Below are 18,905 nucleotides of genomic sequence, written 5' to 3'. Positions count from 1 at the left end.
AGACGGAAATCTTAATACATTTAAAACAATTTCTTTTTACTTATGAGAAAATTAAGGTAACGCACTATTTTACAGTAAGAACTTTCTGTTTTGTATATGTCTAAAGATCGTTTTTAAACACTGGAAAAGGAACAAGCGATATAAGGGCTAGTACCTTGCTGTTTTTGTCGGAAACCGATCGGAAGTTGCAACTTCATCCATTTGGGTCACATCTGTTCCCAGGTATAAATGATATAGAAACAAGACTGAAAAGAAAACATTGAGGGAAAGAGGCTAGCAAATGTTTCGTGTCCTTTCTATCCAACATCATTTCCTTGAATTATACAATGCGTAGCTTAACAATTTCAGAGGGCAGTGTTAATTCTGTTCCTCTCTTGGGACGTCTAAAGTTTCCTCTTCCTGACAGTTTCCGCCTTTTTCCTACACCACTGACGAACACAATGTGATTGGATATAAAAGGACTGGCTGCTTGGAGGGGACCCTCTTTTGCAGAGGTGACCTTTGTGGTAGACGGCACGTCACAACAGAAAACCGCTGTCAGTCCCAATGAAGTTGATCGTAATGTCAGAATGCAGCCAGCACAGTGATGCATGGTTCTTCCACGCGCAGGGCAAACCACCTCAGCACTAACTCAATTCGGTGACACTGATGACTGGGAACATGGCGGATGACGGGCTTAAACAGATTACTAGAGGATCTAATTATTTGTTCAATAACTTGATGGACTTCTGATTCATGGTTGTAAACAGTGACAGTGAACGCACCAGTACACTGATTTCAAGACAGAACGTGGCTTAATTAACAGATAATTAAAGAGTCCTTAACTGTTGTCAATATTAACGTATGTAATGTGTTCTCTTTCGAATACACTGGTATTTGAAACGTCTTGCTCTGTCATCAGAGGTTAAATTTGCGTCATAGGTCATTAAAGTACTTTTGTCTCCAGACTATCTTTGGACAACGGCGTGTTCCAGAAATGTAGTCACTTTTCAGTGTTCAAGACCGTTTTCCGTCAATGAGTAGCATTGGTTGCCATCTCTGAGCAAAATTATCGCGACCATGCAGGTTACCTACCCTAAGGAGAAATTCGACAAACATAGAAGGACCCTTCGCTCTTCGTTCACGCTATGACCTGAAGAACTCTTATGAAGAAGTCTATTTATAATCTAATAACCTAGAAAAAGCAATCTAAAAGAGATTCAAACAAAATTTGAATTGAAAGCAAATTCGGATGCGCGTAAAATTTAAGTATATTTTAGTTATTTTAAAAAGTTTTGACTGTCGAATTCTAAGCGTTTTCTAACTGCACACACAAACAGGAAAAAAATACGTATATGCGTACGTAGAAAACATACATACTACATGCAAAGATACATTCATGCATATAATGTGTACATGAATGCAATGAATACACATTATAATTTTGTTCACGCATACGTTCGTACTGGGACACTGGGATACTGGGAACGACCCGTTCTTCAACTGCCTCAGCACTGCGGGTCCCAACTTTTCGTTGGCTTCATCTATAGACATTTTGGTAGGACTCCTTAGACGAGGGATCGGCCCGTCGCTAGGCCTCCACCTGTACACAGGACAATACAACATAGAAAAACGCGGACTAACATCCATGGCTTGAGTGGGATTCGAACCCACGGTCCCAGCGACCAAGCGGCACAAAGCCTATGCTTCAGACCTCGGACCATACGTTCATACATACGTAAAGACATATAAGCATTTCACACATAAGTGATTTTATAGAGTCTGCAACCTAAAGTGAGCAGAATTTTTTTTTTAATCTATGTCTATGTGTTTACAATCTCATAGTTTTACCTAGGCGGATACCTATTGAACGAATAACCTGGGCAGGAGTTTGGTCAGATCCTGACGGTTGGCTTCATGGAGCGACTTCACTGTTTTCGGATCGTTTGGAACTGAAGTTTCCGTTTAGAATCTCAGTCGAGCTGTTCTCGTGGCATGTTCCTTTCTTTTCTAATCCAGCGCCCTCATAGTAGACTTAGTATTTTTAAACTCCCTAATCATAACAATCTTCCCATATATAATTTCCTCGCTAATATATCGGTCAGGGACTGAATCTGAACACTCACCTCCATCTGTTGTCGAGTTTAAGTGTAGGATGGTACTTAGTTACGAACCAGAATAAACTTTACTCAATATCTTTATTACATCTCTATATTCAGACCGTAGAGTTGGGTTCATTCTCAGATGATTTGTACAACTGACACTCATGCTCTGGGATTTCTCCTTCCAGGTTAACAAATCTAGGTTCTCTGCGTACAGCAATCTTGCGATTACAAAAGCTCTTTCCTGTAACACGTCTTAAACTTTGTTATGTCTACTCTCCCATCTTTCTTCTGTCAACTCTATTTAAATTCCTGTATTTTTCACCGTTTCTGTCATAACTTTAACTTTGTTTCTCTGCTAGTTTAATTTTTTAATAATCTGTTGATAGTACCGCAGACATGTTGAAATGTATGTAATTTATTAACTAAATAAATCAACGAGACGTAGAAAGTCGGTCTGTACTCTAAAAGCAACGAAAACAAACTTCTATTCCCAGTTTAAACTGACGCAGTGACATAAGCGGAAATTGATATGGACGTACCATACGGAAATTAAGAAAGGAACGAAAACGGATAGACAGATGGGCAGGAAGTAATGTAGATGGACAAGCAACCCAGCTGAAAGGCTCAGATGAAGAATGGCACAGAGATTCCAGCACTAACAACGAGGAAATTAACACAAGGATAAGTTTAAACATCAAATGCACTGTTTTGTGTAATAATTAGATTCGTTAGAAATCGTTTCTAATTAATTCCAAGCGATCGAAACACAGACATCACTTGGCGCTTGCATATAATTTAAGGTTCGTTGTAGGATCAAACCAAACAAACTTGAATAGAAATGAACCTCCGCTGGGTCTCTGTCTATTTTTTTATTTTAATGAGCAGGAAATGACTTGACAATTGGGTGGTGCAGAAGGACCTGCGGTGGTTTGCCAAGAGTCTGAACGGCCATCCATGTGATAGTCTCTTTTTATTTAACTTCCTTTTTCCCAGTGGAACAGTGGTCCTAATTCCATTTCTGTCTGTCCGTGTAGTAAGTAATTATGGACCAGTCACTCAGAAGGATGGCGTTACAACGAATAGAACTTGGGGTCTAAATTGAATCTCGCTGACGGACTGTGGTCCCCTTTTCCTGCCTGTGGCTTCGCTGTACTGAACGACTGCAGAGAAAGTGAAGTGTTTGGGGGGAGGGGGGAAATTTCCTCCTCCCTCCCGACGACAATTGTTACTCGACTTTTATAGAAGAAGGACGTATCTAACCAAATATAAATTTCGTGACCAAAATGCGTAATATATACCAAGAAACGTTGTACTTATAAATCGTAGCCCGGTACAATATATGACGATAATATGCCAGCTGTAAACTTCTCTTTTATCTATAAACTTACAGAGAAAGGAATACAGTAGGTACAAAAAGTCATAATTTTATCTGCTGGGCGAGAACCTTGGTGTTTCATCTTAATGGATAAACGTATGTAAGATGATTTTGAGAATAAGGCGTTGAGGATAATGTCTAGGCCTTAGACAGAGACAGGACTGAGATAAATGTGTAATGCAGAGCTGTGTAATTTGTACACTTGTCAGGGATAGTAATCAAATGGATCTTAAATACAGTCTGTGGGGATATGTAGTGCTTTCAACTGGCTTAGTATAGACCCAGTTGCGGGTTGTTCTGAAAACGTTAATGAACTCTTATTTATTTATTTATTTATTTATTTAGTGTTCTGTCTGACGACAGGTCCATCCTTTTCTCGGACTGGGACCTGTTCATATACGTTCTTGGCAGATGATCCAGAAGTGGTTTGTCATTGCCTTCTTCTGTGTGTGAATGGAGTAATTGTTGGGATGCCACGGAGGAAAACTCCGTGTTGCCTAGACCACGGCCTTGCCCAACACAAGTTATAAATTCGGGCACCGCCGGGAATCGAACCCGAGACCCCAGGACTACAAGGCCAGCGCTCTAACCGCTAGACCACCTTGGCTATTAATGAACTCTTAGGTTGTATAAAATTCAGACAACTTCTGACCGAGTGAACATCAGTTCCTCCTGCTACATGGATTTATTTAATTCCTGTAAGATGAGCTTGGGACAGTTTCGAGCTCTATGTCCTGTCCTGTGTTATCAATAGTCACCTCATTGAAATGGTGACCTATGGACGGGGTATCTCCCCCAGACATCCAGCTTCTTACCGGATCCAGTGAGCTCTGATTATAATGCAAGTCGTTTTCATGTGAGCTAATTTCTATCGTCAATTTTTATTACGAAAGTAAAGCTTTTCAATCCTTAAACATTATACCATAAAACTATGTATGGGGATAACGCTCCACGTATTATAGGCTTTTTATTAGTCTAAACAAATTAGTTATGAGGCCGGTTTATACGAGCTGACAGCGTCTACTGTAACCATTAGTCCGGACGACGTAGCCGTTTTGTATATGGTGTTTGGGAGGATTTTTCAATGTCTCCGCCGTATTTTGAATCCTAGACGACCTACCCGGTGCTGTAGACATTAAGGCTGAAATTTGTCTGACGAAAAAGAATTTTCAGACTTCTAACTGTATTGTCGTCGTGAGATGTCAAGTTCTAATGGCGTCGTAGCCGTAGTAGCTGTCTCCTCGATTGCTGAATCGTGTAGTCTGGTTGTAGAAGTTCGCCGGAATTTCAGAGGCATTTGCTGTACTTCACTGTAATTATGGAGGCAACACGCACCTCTGAAACATTGATAAACTTCAGCTAGACTACACGGTGTAACAGCCCAGAAGACAGCAATCCACTTTTATTGTCTTCAAAAAAGATAGTTGATCATGCAAGGTAGTTTCATATCAGCACAAAACATTTTAAAAAAGAGTGCGTAGTCCCTACAGCTAACACTACTTGAAGGCCCTTCTTTGATTCCCACAGTGCACATTTGACTCTGATCGAATTTCACAGGGAAAATAATAATTTGCAGTTGGTACCACTCGCTTTACTTTTAGTTGCAACCTCTCCCAAGCCATACAAACCAATACCCCCTCCTTTACCCTTCGTTCAATAAAGTTTCAGACAACTTATTTTTACAGGCGAATTAAAAACAGGTTTTAATAATTTAATGAATTTTACAGCAAAACTCTTTTATGTATTTACATTCCTTAACAAATTTTAAATATAAATCTATTTTAACAAGTGTCCAATCTTTCCTCACCAACCACGGTGGTCTAGCGGTTAGAACGCTGGCCTTGTAATCCTGGGGTCTCGGGTTTGATTCCCGGCATTGCCCGAATTAATAACTTGTGTTGGGCAAGGCCGTGGTCTAGGCAACACGGAGTTTTCCTCCGTGGCATCCCAACAATTACTCCATTCACACACAGAAGAAGGCAATGGCAAACCACTTCTGGATCATCTGCCAAGAACGTATATGAACAGGTCCCAGTCCGAGAAGAGGATCCTGTTCATATGGACCTGTCGTCAGACAGAACACTAAATAAAAAGTAAAAATCTTTCCTCTGTTTCAAAGTAGATTTTTAAAAGTTTTTTTTTTTCAGTTTCCGACATACATCGTATGTCGGAAACAATACAAGAGTTTCAGGTTAGAAAACGTTGCATGGTAATGTATATGCTTGTCCCCCGAAGGGCTCCTACATCCACTAACTAACTACATGAAGCATTGAACTCCTTCTTCGGAGTTGGCAGTCGCTGAGGTAATCAAGTAATTCTTCGTCTGTTGCGGAAATCATAGGTTTATTGCTGAGTTCAAAGAAGTTCGTATTATGTGCCAGATGAATCTTGTCAACACATATCTCACTTCTTAAAGAAACGTTTCATAGTATCCTACCATCTACGTATAGTTTTGGGAACACGATATTTCTGACCTCAGGTAAAATAAAGAAAGAGCTAACCTCGGTCACTGGTCCAGTGACTGAGATTAGCTGTTCGTCTCTATTTTTCCTTTTCACCTGAGGACAGAAACAAATCCAGGTTTCGAAACGTGCTTTTTTGAATATCACGACGATGCACAAAGTTCAAGAATTAAGTAATCCAAAGTACAATTTCGATGTGTATTAAAAATTCACTATAAGTTTCGACCTTAATCGGTCATCTTCACGTGATTTTCCTTAAGCTTTTGAAACCGATATATATAACTGGCAATTTGTATTCAGCAAAAACAGAAAACGTGTATAGAAATTAGCAGTCGTATCTATTATTTTCGAACACTTAGAGAGAAACACCTGAAGATGACCGGTTTAGGTTGATACATGAAGTGGAATATTCAAAACATTTAAACAATAACAAAAAATTGTTGTCTAGCTGGACTGTCAATATTTACATTCTGGAGAACTTTGCAGAATGAAATAAACCAATATTTGTTTAAATCTTGTCAGTCAAATCACAATAAAATTCCTATTAAATATTAAAATATTACTAAAATTAACATTTAAATATTTAAAATGATATTCTCTATCGAAATGTTCGATTTACATTAGAATATCACTTTTTACACGACATGTTTCAGTTCTAAAAGAACCATCTTCAGGTGTATAAAATTATATAAACTTAAATATAATTTCTTAAATTCAACTTTTAGTCAGATGTTTATCAGATTTCAAATGATGTTTTCTTCCAGATTTTATTGTATTTTTTAATATCGTATTCGAAGTTGTTCTGTATATGTAAAGTCGTGCTTAACATGATTTTGTGTGGGTGAACGTTTTGTTGTTGTTTTTTGTGTCATCCAGAAATGAAGTTGTGGAGGAGTTATGTCCGTCTGGAAGTATTGACGTGTTAAGCACGACGTATATACAGGACAACTTCGAATACGATATTAAAAAAATACAATAAAATCTGGAAGAAAACATCATTTTAAATCTGATAAACATCTGACTAAAAGTTGCATTTAAGAAATTATATTTAAGTTTATATAATTTTATACACCTGAAGATGGTTCTTTTAGAACTGAAACATGTCGTGTAAAAAAGTGATGATCTAATGTAAATCGAACATTTCGATGAGAACATCATTTAATATATTTTAAATATTTAAATGTTAATTATAGTAATATTTTAATATTTAATAGGAATTTTATTGTGATTTGACTGACAAGATTTAAACAAATATATATTTATCACAATATGACGCAACTGTATCATCTCAGAAATAAACCAAGTTGTTTATACAAATACACACGAAAATCGAAACCGTCTCTTACTTTTTAAACACTCCGTGTTAGAGGAGCTTTCACTTTAATATTCTGTTATATGACTAAACGAGAAACTATTATACTAAGGTGCTTTACTTGATTTTCGAAAGTTACGCCGTCACGAGCGAAGGGTGAGAATCTTGGAACATACTTGACGTCATATGTTCTTGTGAAACCTCCCCCCAATCTTTGCCCCTCAAGATCGAACAACTTTAGCAACCCAGTTAGAGGGGGGGGGGGACCGGAGGAGGGAGTTACTACTGTGCTACAAGTTGTAGAAGCCGTGGTTCGCATCAATGGTTGATGCAGAGAAAGACGTACAGTATTGACGAAGGCAAAGAACCTAACGTTTTACGATCTACATAACTTGCAAAGAATTCGCCATGAAGCCTCTATCTCCCAACATGGGAAGTAGAGGGAAAGTTTGTGTGTGTATGTAATCACATACTCTGAAGCATATGTTAAATAAGGGTGAGATTTCTCCCCCAGTACGAACCCCATGCAGAATTTCATATTATAGGGTAGTTATTACAAAATGGCTTGGCACACTACACCAGAGAAATGCATGGTATTATATGTAATGGTATTTAAAACTTGTCTTTTAAGGAGAAAACGCTACGATTTGCATGTCTGAACACACCCGTGATGTGCTGTAGACATGTGGAGGCTAACCGTGACGTAATGTGGACTGAACCCCCCGGACACAAGATTTGGTTGATATTCAACCGGCCGGGTACTAAGCACAACCCCGCGTGTGAAAAGTGCGTCGTCAGTGATACGTCCAGTGTAGTTATGTGGCTAAAAGATTTATTGTTTTATAGTAAATTAAATTAATGCAGGGTTTTAATAATAAGAAGAAGAGTAGTTGGGGTGATAATATTAGAATAAACCTAAAAATAATATGGCAGAGAGCGGAGTATATTAACCTGGCTTAAGATATTGTCCACCTCTGGGCTATTGTGAATGTGGTAATGATCCTTCCTGTTACAGAATAGATTAATTTCTTTGCTAGTTGGCAACTATTATCTTGTCAAGTATATGGGACATGCACTTTCGAGCTCTTCGCCCGGGACGGCATTTATATCATATAAAGCAGTTGGAAGTGTATCCCCCATATAAACTGTAACAATAACCGCGGTCCCATAGAAACTCAGTCCCCTCCACTCATTACTTTTTTTTTAAAAAAAAAGTATCGCTTCTATCGAAACGACACAGTCGAATTTCGAGAAGAAATAGAAATAAAGCAATTAATATACTTTTATATAAGAAATATTTTATATAATTATTTTTACACGTTTGCAGTATGTAGCCTTCTGTAATCATTTATGGAAATATACGCATTTATAACTTCATAGTGTATGATGAACATAATGTAGACCCCCTTTTATTTGGCTATACTATCGAATTTTACAACAATATTTTGAAGCATCACTCAAAGCCTCCTTGCTGCGAGACAATGAGGTATTGTAACTACTGATCTTAGGAAAGATTTACCGGTGTAGTGTTAGATATTCATTTGTTCTTCTTAGCTTGTCAAATTTCCTTGTTTTTATGAGACCAGAATAATCGACCGATTTGACTTTAATTCACTTTTTTACACCATATTTGTCTAAAGATAAATGTTTATATTGTACCATGTTGTCTCTTACCTGGAGGTATAACCACCTTAATTCTAAACTCGTGTTACTTTTACCACGAAATCTATCCTGATAAATTTACAAACTCAAAGACCTAACTCCACGCTGCAGAGCCCTTCTTGAAAAACTTAACTCGCTCGACAAAAATTCTCAGGCTTTTATGAAAATCGAAATGTTATTTTATTCAAAAGTGCTCATAGACACATATGATTGTACTTCCAGAATCATGCCCTTTCTTTACAAACAATCTTAATATTTATGGATGTGAAGTTTTTACGGTGGTGAGTCTGAAGATATTAATCTTCTGGGTTGTTGCGCCGTGTAGTTTGGTATAAGTTTATCAACGTTTCGGAGGAAGGTCCTGCCTCCATCATCAGGTCGATGAATAATCACGGAGGCAGCAAGCACCTCTGAAACATCGGTTAACTTCTACCAGACTACAAGGCGGAACAACCCAGAAGATTAATATCTTCAGTTTTAGTATTAAACTACTGCCCGCTCACCTAGTAAATTTAATATGCATTTTTCATATCCAAAGGCGTTTCCTTCGGAAAATCATAAACGTAATGAGTTCAAAGGACAGAATGAGAAATACCAGACAGATAAATATGCATAAGGAATAACAAGACAGCCGTAGTACCTGTTTATCTCACTCCATTCAACAGAATTTTCTATTTGGATCCTTTCCACATCTTATTCATACAGTGCACTGCACTTTAAAAAGGTGTCACAGAGATATATGACGTCACAAATATTTTGGTGCAAATGATTGATTGTGTCTAATGTATTGTAGTTATATATGGGGTGCGAATGAACAACTGGCAGTTTCTGGCGGAGTTAATGCCCAACCTGTGGGTGCTCCGTAGTGCCCCGTTTCTAACAATTATCAGCTTCTTCTCAGCGCATTGTACATCGGTGACAAGATGTCTACAGACTACGCTGACCATTGACCTACGCGTAGATCTCCACTTCGCCCGCGATTTGCTACGTGGCAGTTCGGACGCGATGCAGTTTCTGTAACAAACGCCACGAAATGTAGACCGCAGTGTGCACTTTGTACAGTGTTATAAATATCAAATATTAGACAGTCTTTTTTCCCACATTACGAATCGAGCGGTTTTCATATGTCTGTCAGTATATGATGGGAGAAGTGCATTTTGCATCATAACAATTTTCCTTCGCAAGGCACTTTTGTAAAGCGATTAATTTATCGAGAGAAAATTAATATAAGTTTACGTACCATAATTTTCTGATTCGGACTCGTGTGATATTTTGAGTTCCCGAAAGTAAAACTCTCGATGACACGTTCAAAGAAATATGGTAACAATTTTGATACAGACGATGAAGGCGATATGTTTCTCCTAAATATTGACAAACGCCTACGTGACTGCACGATGTCATAAACCTTATAGCCACAATTAAAATTTTTACCTCAGTGGAAACCTCAGATCTCATAGCGTATACTGCAAGAACGCAGGTAAAATTATTTACATAAATATTTTCAAATATGGTACAGCAGTCGGAATTATTGTATGAAGTCAAAAGGCTAATACTTCCAAGTACAGTCGCTTCAAACTGGAGGCCCTATCGTAATTTTACAGACTTAGTCCGGTTATTGAACTCGTGAGTGATTATTGGTTTATGAAAAACGATAAGAAAATTGACACTGGAGCTATTTCACTATATAAAACATAAAACTATAATGCACCTAAATAACTCGTTTGCAATAATTTATGGACGATAATATCCTTCCCACTGAACAGAAATAGACATATCTGTTCTGACTGTCATCTCAGCGCTCTTAAGATTTATCTAAATAAACACATTCTGTAATTCTCGCTCATTCTGAAATGCAGTCCGTGGCTTAAATGGAATTTTATGAAATTAATTTCTATGAGGGATTCAGCACATAAAATGAACTACTGTCGATTAAATCAGCAGTTTAAGATGTACAGTGCAGTCTCAGGTCTCAGTTGTAATGGAAACATATACAAGACGTTCATCTATGCACTAGTAACATATATATGCGTGCTTCGGTGTTTGTAATTCTGTTTGCAGGTGAGGTATCTTATATACTTTACTTCAGCTCCGTCCCTCCTTTGTATACATTTATCACTAAACGATTAAGTAATATTTCAGAAAAAAATATTCGTAGCTTAAACATTGCGGGACAAATCCTCAAAATTCTGTACCTTTACCAATATTATTGTTTTCAGTAAAATAATCTCCTATTAGCTTTCATATGATTCTTTATCGTACGTCAGATAATATTCGATGTTGAACGTAAAATTAGGTATAACAAAATATTCATTTTCATTAACATTTAAAGAATATTAATGTTCAAATCCCGTCTGAGTAACGTATATCATTTAACACGACAATAAAATTCTGATTCCATGCGTTTGCCATGTTGTTATTTCAGATGTTGCAACAAAATAGCGTGACAGAATATGTATATTACTCAGATGTCAGTTTCCATATAAAATGTCATGACACTGTTCCTAATTCAGAGATGTTTGAGGGGCGAGGTAAAGAATACAATAACAGTGGGAATTTGTTAGTGGGGCGGGTGAAGGCTTTTACAGGAGCATTACCCATAAACAGGACTTGTGTTGTTTTGAGATATTCTAGTCAGAAATGTACTTTTGTAGAGGTCCTTTTGGTGAGTTACGGGGACTGCATAAAGTTATGAACCACTATGTTTATGTATCTGGTCTTGACACATTGTTCCACTGTTTACTTCTTGTATAAGGAATCTTGGTTTTACATTAGTGACAAGTGAATATAGTACAACTGCATATAATTGTAAAGTAATTGACACTGCCAGTGAAATTTTTCTGAAAACAGGTAGTACAGATAGTCGCCACCACGTGGAGTACAGGATGAAAGTGAAATGAGTGCAGTGAACAGGGCCACAGAGGTTAACAGTGCTTAAATTATGTCAATGGCCTTATGTTAATTTGTTCCAAATACAGATTTTCTGTTGCATAGTTATCACAGCGATGAATATAAAGATTTCTGTCTTCTGGGTTGTTGCGCCGTGTAGTCTAGTAGATGTCGCCCTGATGATGGAGGCAGTATGACCTCCGAAATGTTGGTTAACATCGACCAGACTACACAGCGCAACAACCCAGAAGACAGAAATCTTCATACTCTGATGACGGAGGCAGTATGACATCTTAAACGTTGGTTAACATCGACCAGACTACACAGCGCAACAACCCAGAAGACAGAAATCTTCATACTCTGATGACGGAGGCAGTATGACCTCTGAAACGTTGGTTAACATCGACCAGACTACACAGCGCAACAACCCAGAAGACAGAAATCTTCATACTCTGATGACGGAGGCAGTATGACATCTGAAACGTTGGTTAACATCGACCAGACTACACAACGCAACAACCCAGAAGACAGAAATCTTCATACTCTGATGACGGAGGCAGTATGACCTCTGAAACGTTGGTAAACATCGACCAGACTACACAGAGCAACAACCCAGAAGACAAAAATCTTCATACTCTGATGACGGAGGCAGTATGACCTCTGAAACGTTGGTAAACATCGACCAGACTACACAGCGCAACAACCCAGAAGACAGAAATCTTCATAGTCATCGCCCTGATGATGGAGGCAGTATGACCTCCGAAATGTTTGTTAACATCGACCAGACTACACAGAGTAACAACCCAGAAGACAGAAATCTTCATACTCTGATGACGGAGGCTGTATGACCTCTGAAACGTTGGTAAACATCGACCAGACTACACAGAGCAACAACCCAGAAGACAGAAATCTTCATACTCTGATGACGGAGGCAGTATGACCTCTGAAACGTTGGTAAACATCGACCAGACTACACAGCGCAACAACCCAGAAGACAGAAATCTTCATAGTCATCGCTGTGAAAATCTCAAATTATACATCAGTAGTAGTAATGCTGTACAGAATTGGAAATTATATTTTATACAATTTATTACATGCCAAAGGGATTGTCTGCGTTTTGTGCAGTGCATTATATGTAGGATAAGCCTTTTAAAAAAAATTGATATATTAAATTAGTAGTCATATTGGACCAGTACGAAACAAATTAAATCAATTGACATTACGTAGAAAATTTACGCAGAAACTTAATATAACTTTAGCTTAAACGATGAAACATTCGGACGGGTATTTTGTGCACTTTATACAAAAAAAAAGTGTAAAAAGTGAGACTTAAGATGGCAAGACGAGTGATTAAAGCTCATAAGTGAGACGTTTCGTTTAGATGAGGATAGTGACAGATTGTGTCCAGTGTTCTTGTCGTACCAAACCCTCAGCAAGGGTGGGCCCTCAGTCCCGACGCAAGAAATAAGAATCTTCCGCGGTCAGCCTCAAGCCAAGCGACCTCATGTTCCAAAACACTAGCTGTTGCTGGGATCCCTACCTCCTATCTCTTGTTCTTCACGTCTGTAATAATCCACCATCATTTCCCCTTTTTTTTCCCCCAACGGAACGTTTTATAACACGCGACTCACTGAACACACTTCAGTCTCCCTGCATATAAAAGTATCCTCTTCTCCTTTCATATTTCCAACTATAACCTCTTGAGTCTTTGTCTCCTTCTTTCTTAGCCATTCTCACTGTGTAACATTCGCCTGCAAACTTCTGAAAGTGTATCTTCTCCTACTGTTTCGGTAGAGTTGTCTATAGAATGAAAAGAGGTCATATTTCGAAGCATCTTTCTTATACATGTAAGGGTGAGAGTGGTGAGCCTCCATCCCCTCTTCATCAAATTTTATGAAAACCACTGAATGACAGTAAAGAATCGTCTTATTTTACTCACCCTGTGAATAACTTAAAGAAGCATAGTCACGCGAACTAAGCACGCAGTTCTATATTTTTCCACACTTTATTGGAGAAATTGAGGTTTCTTACTATATCTACTCGTCTTCAGAGTGGGATATGAATAATGATATTTCAGACACGTGCCTTCAAACTATAGTGACATCATAGTTGCCATGTTCAAGGCACGTGTCTGAAAGATCTTTGCAACACAGACGTTTCAGAAAGTTTTCTTTGCTTATTCTAGTTTGTAAAGCATCTTACACACATTAACATTTTTTTTCTTTCAATATAGGTCTATCAGGCAATTATTTCGTCTTGAAATAACCTTCTCTATTCTATGTTTTTCATAAGATGGAGAGAAATTACAGGATATTATTTTTAAGTCTTTATAATTACAGACACAAACTACGTATTTTCATTGACAAGTATCGACATTGAACAACTGATAGTCGCTCAGTTATTCAAGAAATATCCCACTCTTTACAAAACCCGAAAATTCATTACCGTCTTCAGAGAACACGTCACTGGAATTTGTGCTGAGCCAGATTAATCCACTCCTGATACTCATAATCTGTTTCTGTCTGATCCATTCGAATATCAGGCCAATCCCGGTAACTTCCTGTCTCCCTCGAGTCTCTACTTCAATTCCAGTACAGGCGTGCTTGTTTTTATTTATTTATTTATTTATTTATTTATTTTTCCCCTGTCCTTGTCCAGCTTAGTGTATTTAATTTTCTATTGATTGATTCTCTTAAGTTGCAGTACTGTGAAGGCTGTGTTTCTTTTAACAGCTAACTAATAAGGAAAAAGATTCCGCTGAAAAAGTGTTACGAACTCGACTACAGAAGCAACCGAATTCCTGAACAAAGTTGGATATAGAAAAAGATGGACTGAAGCAGGACGTCTTATGAATGGCTAAAGGGGAAAATAGAGAGCATTAGAGAAGTTGTGAGTAAAACGCGAGTTTCCGGTACGAAACGAGGAGAAACCATTTGGCATTTGAAAAGCAGGCGTTGGTGAAATGGGCACCCGGACGTAGACAGGACACACAGCGTCTGTTCTTACGGTTTAAGGACACGTTTGCAATGGACAACTGCACTCGAAAACCACCAACATTCACGTTTATGTTATCGGTATATTTATTCTGTCCATATTTATTTCAAACTTTTCGATGGCTTTAACAGGAGATAATCTCTTCGCTATGTCGTCAGGAATATAAAATTAATTTACGAAACGGAAGGATGAGTCCTTGGGTAATAAAGTTATCACGTTCTTCACGCTTTAAACTTAATCCACGAAACAGCTCCAAGTTTAAATACTGAACTAACTCCAATTGAATGCAACCTTCCTTCAGAATCTGATAGTTGATCAACTTGTCAAATATTCGCCACAATTATAGAAACTGGTTTTTCTCAAACGTTTTCTCTAAACTGTATTTTCAGGTTTCTATAATGAGCCACAGAAATCAGTCCATACCATTCTACTTTTTCTTAAGATCTACTTTAGTATTATCCTTCCATCTGTGCCTTGGTCTTCCAAGGTTTCCAAACTAAACAGTGTACGTATTTTTCATCTCTCATGCGTTCCATGTTCGGCAACGTTCCTTGCGCAAAGTAGTGTAAGTTGGCTGTAAAAGTTGAGCTCCTAACTATAATTTTAAGCACTGGTCACGAAGGTGGGTTTTAGTTTAAAATAAAGAAAAGTCGTCAGTCAGTCTCTTGTTGATCATCCGAAAACATTATTTCAGCCTATTTGTGTTAAACTTTGGTTAATAACAATTTTTATGGCCAGGATAGTAATTTCTCTGATTTCATTGGATCAAAATAAAATATTATATATTTTATGTTTCTCATATCAAAGAATTAGTCAATATATCGGTTTTGATATAGCTGTCAGCAATTCCAAAATAAGAGAATTGATATCTTTTAGGGATTAGCTTTTTAAATGTTGTATGTTGCAATCAGAATTCTGAAATTTTCAAATATGACCACGAGATAAGTGGCAATGAAAGATCATACAGAAATTATGCAAATATTGTAGCCTTTAGAAGTTATCAAACCAAAATTGGAAACCTTATTAAACCGACAGTACATCACCACCCATACACAGAATGGTAAGGAAACAGAAATCTCTATTAGCTACATTTTCCAGCATCCTTCCACTGTCAGCTATTCTCAGATATCCTCAATCTATAAACTTTCCTTTAAAATTACAGACGAAATTTTACACCCATACAAGAAAACAAATAAAATTATAAATTTGTATATTTTATTTCTAAATTTCAGATTATAAACTGCATGGTAAGAAACATGTCTCGAACTTTGTCTTAATTTCTTCGGGAATGAAATTTTGATTTACTGTTATCATTCTTAAATATTTAAACTTTGCCATATTTTAAAATGGGTCATTAGAAACGTCAGTATTGTGACCATGTCCTGCAGTATGGTGGCGAAACAGCATTAACTTCTAGGCTAACCCCCTTACGAACACTTAATACAAATTCAGAGTTTAATTTTTTTTCCCATAAACTCACATGATCAACACAAATCAGAAATTTATGTAATTTTTGGATGTAAAAAGTTTCAGTCTAAAATTCTCTTGGTATCCTGCAAGAACACCGCACAGCAATTTCAAATCTTTTCTGAGTATAAAATTGTCTCATTTATCCTTTCATCCTCGCTCGTTTATGACTGCAGTAGCCGTCACCAAATTTCATGCTTCAAGACCACGGAAGGACTTCAACCCCCCCCACCCCCCCTGACGTGCGGTTCTAAGTCAAAAGTACAGCGTTTATAGCTTTGCTGCTCTGTATATGAAGAAGATGTCTCTATATTAGAAATCTGAAAGACTCTTGAATGTGCCAAAGTAGAGTATTAGTAATTACAATTTGAAATTAGAGTCTGATACTACGTAAGAAACTGAGCTAATAAGAGATATCAGTGAAGAGCTTCTCAAATAGGAGACGCTGTGGTTACAACTCCCTTGTCGACTTCAGGTTTGGGTCATAAGATAATCGTGGAGGTGTTTTTATTGACTTAAAATGTCAAGGGTTTCCCTTGGAGCGCCTTTGATACAGAGACAAACCATCGTTTGTACAGTCAGTATTTGTTCCATAGAATAAAAATTCTTCTACCTTTAATTTATTTAAAAATTAACAACATAAAGAAAAATTCGGCGGATCTATACATGCACCTAATTTTATACGATATTTTACCTTGAGAAAATCGACTAAACGAAATTTTAAGTTTTACGTAATCAAAACAGAATTCACCTCTCATTATCAAAATTTTATCTAAATTATACGAGATTAAAAATATCTGATAGAATAATGCTCTTCTATTGCGCGTTTGTTTTATATATTTCTTTGAAAGAACAAGACACGCTTCATGAACAACACACTCGGATATCATCAGCTGTTTGAATGTCGTCACATTATCTATACGTCTGAGAGAAATAAATCATTCAGTCTCGGTAAAGTTATAAGTATGCATTTGATTATACTTTAAAGTTAGGGCCGGTATCCATAGTGGACGATTTTTGAACATCGCTGATGATTGAATTAACATCAGCCCTGAAGAAGTAGGCAAGAAGCTCCTCCGAAACACTATGGTCTACGTATAAGTTCACATAGCGCTACAAATCAGGAGACCGATATCGACATTTTCAACACAAGAATTTCAAAACTTATACAATTTAAAAATAGTACGGTATCTGTCACAGACTGGGGAAAAAACACTTGTCACTACTCACTGTTTCGGAAATTGATCCACAGACTTTGAATAAGTGAAATTCAATCAACATAGATAAATTTCTGTCTGCAAACGTTTCACACAATTTTACAATGTGTAATCCTTTTGGGCTTTGGATAGAGTAATTTGATAACCTCAATTGTTATACTGGACAGAATTAGTCGCTGTCGTAAATTTAGAAAAAAATAAATTGTGAATTAATTTATATAAGTCATATACACGAAATAAAATACTTTTTATTTCGATAATATTATTATGGTTTATGTTTCTACATGTATATAAATATTTCGCAAATTTACAGTAATATTAAAATTTTGCGTGCAATATTGATTTCTTCCTGTTATAATAAAGTGGTACTCCACAAAAAGTCTCTACATTTCGTTATTTTTCTATTCATTAGAACAAAGGGAGCCCATCGGTTCTCTTTCCAATTTGCTATTCCCTTCACTATCCTTTAAATTGGAGCTTACAGCAGACTTACAGAAACTGATGTGAATTGTTTAGTCCAAAGCGAAAATTGACTAAACAGGCGCCAAAGATTTCGAGAGAGGTTCATTTGAAATTTTGCGAAGGATGTGTATAATAATTGAGGGCTGAATTTCATTACGCTAATATTTTGGTTTCCTGACGAGGAGTATATCTTAAAATGTTGTGGGGAAACTTTCCTTGCTGTGCCAAAAACAGAAAAAAATAAAACTGAACGTATTTCCTAATTATCGTATTCTGCACTTAAAGTCAGACTTGGCAGATTGTCAGCTTAACAAGATTTATCGCCCTGCTAAATGCTTAATGTAAGGAACATAGATTTTATACAATTATTTTCCTGTCGTGTTACAAATTAGTGGGATCTTCAGTTCATTGCAATTTCTTCTCGCCGTTTCTCCTTTCCAGTGTTTAAGAGCAAATTGTCTATTTTGTGTTAATTAGTTCATTTTCTAGAACGCATATGAACCGCAGTGATGTTCAATGCTAACCGGGTGTTTCGAAACCATTGCTAATTATTTCATTCCTATTGTCACAGTCGTTGCATAATATGATTAATTTATGAAGAATTGGAAAGGATGTGAGAGGAACTGGTCGTGGCCGGAATTTGTATGAAAGGACTGAGGAAAACTACTGAAGCCTCCAGTCAGGATATGCGGTCTCAACGCCAAATTTTCAACTCGAGATCTTTCAAAGACGAAACTGATCTGTGACGTTCTGTCATGTTTAATATAATTAATTACGCGTTCAGAGTTCAGTAATTATTATTTATTTATTTTATTATTATTTAGTGTTCTGTCTGACGACAGGTCCATATGAACAGGATCCTTCCATCCTTTTCTCGGACTGGGACCTGTTCATATACGTTCTTGGCAGATGATCCAGAAGTGGTTTGCCATTGCCTTCTTCTGTGTGTGAATGGAGTAATTGTTGGGATGCCACGGAGAAACC

This window comes from Zootermopsis nevadensis, unplaced genomic scaffold (assembly GCF_977971745.1).
Source record: "Zootermopsis nevadensis isolate Lab colony 2312 unplaced genomic scaffold, Znev_1.0 Znev_ptg000021l, whole genome shotgun sequence".
Classification (NCBI taxonomy): domain Eukaryota; kingdom Metazoa; phylum Arthropoda; class Insecta; order Blattodea; family Termopsidae; genus Zootermopsis; species Zootermopsis nevadensis.
The sequence above is the reverse complement of the archived record's forward strand: the minus strand, read 5'-3'. Positions refer to the sequence as shown.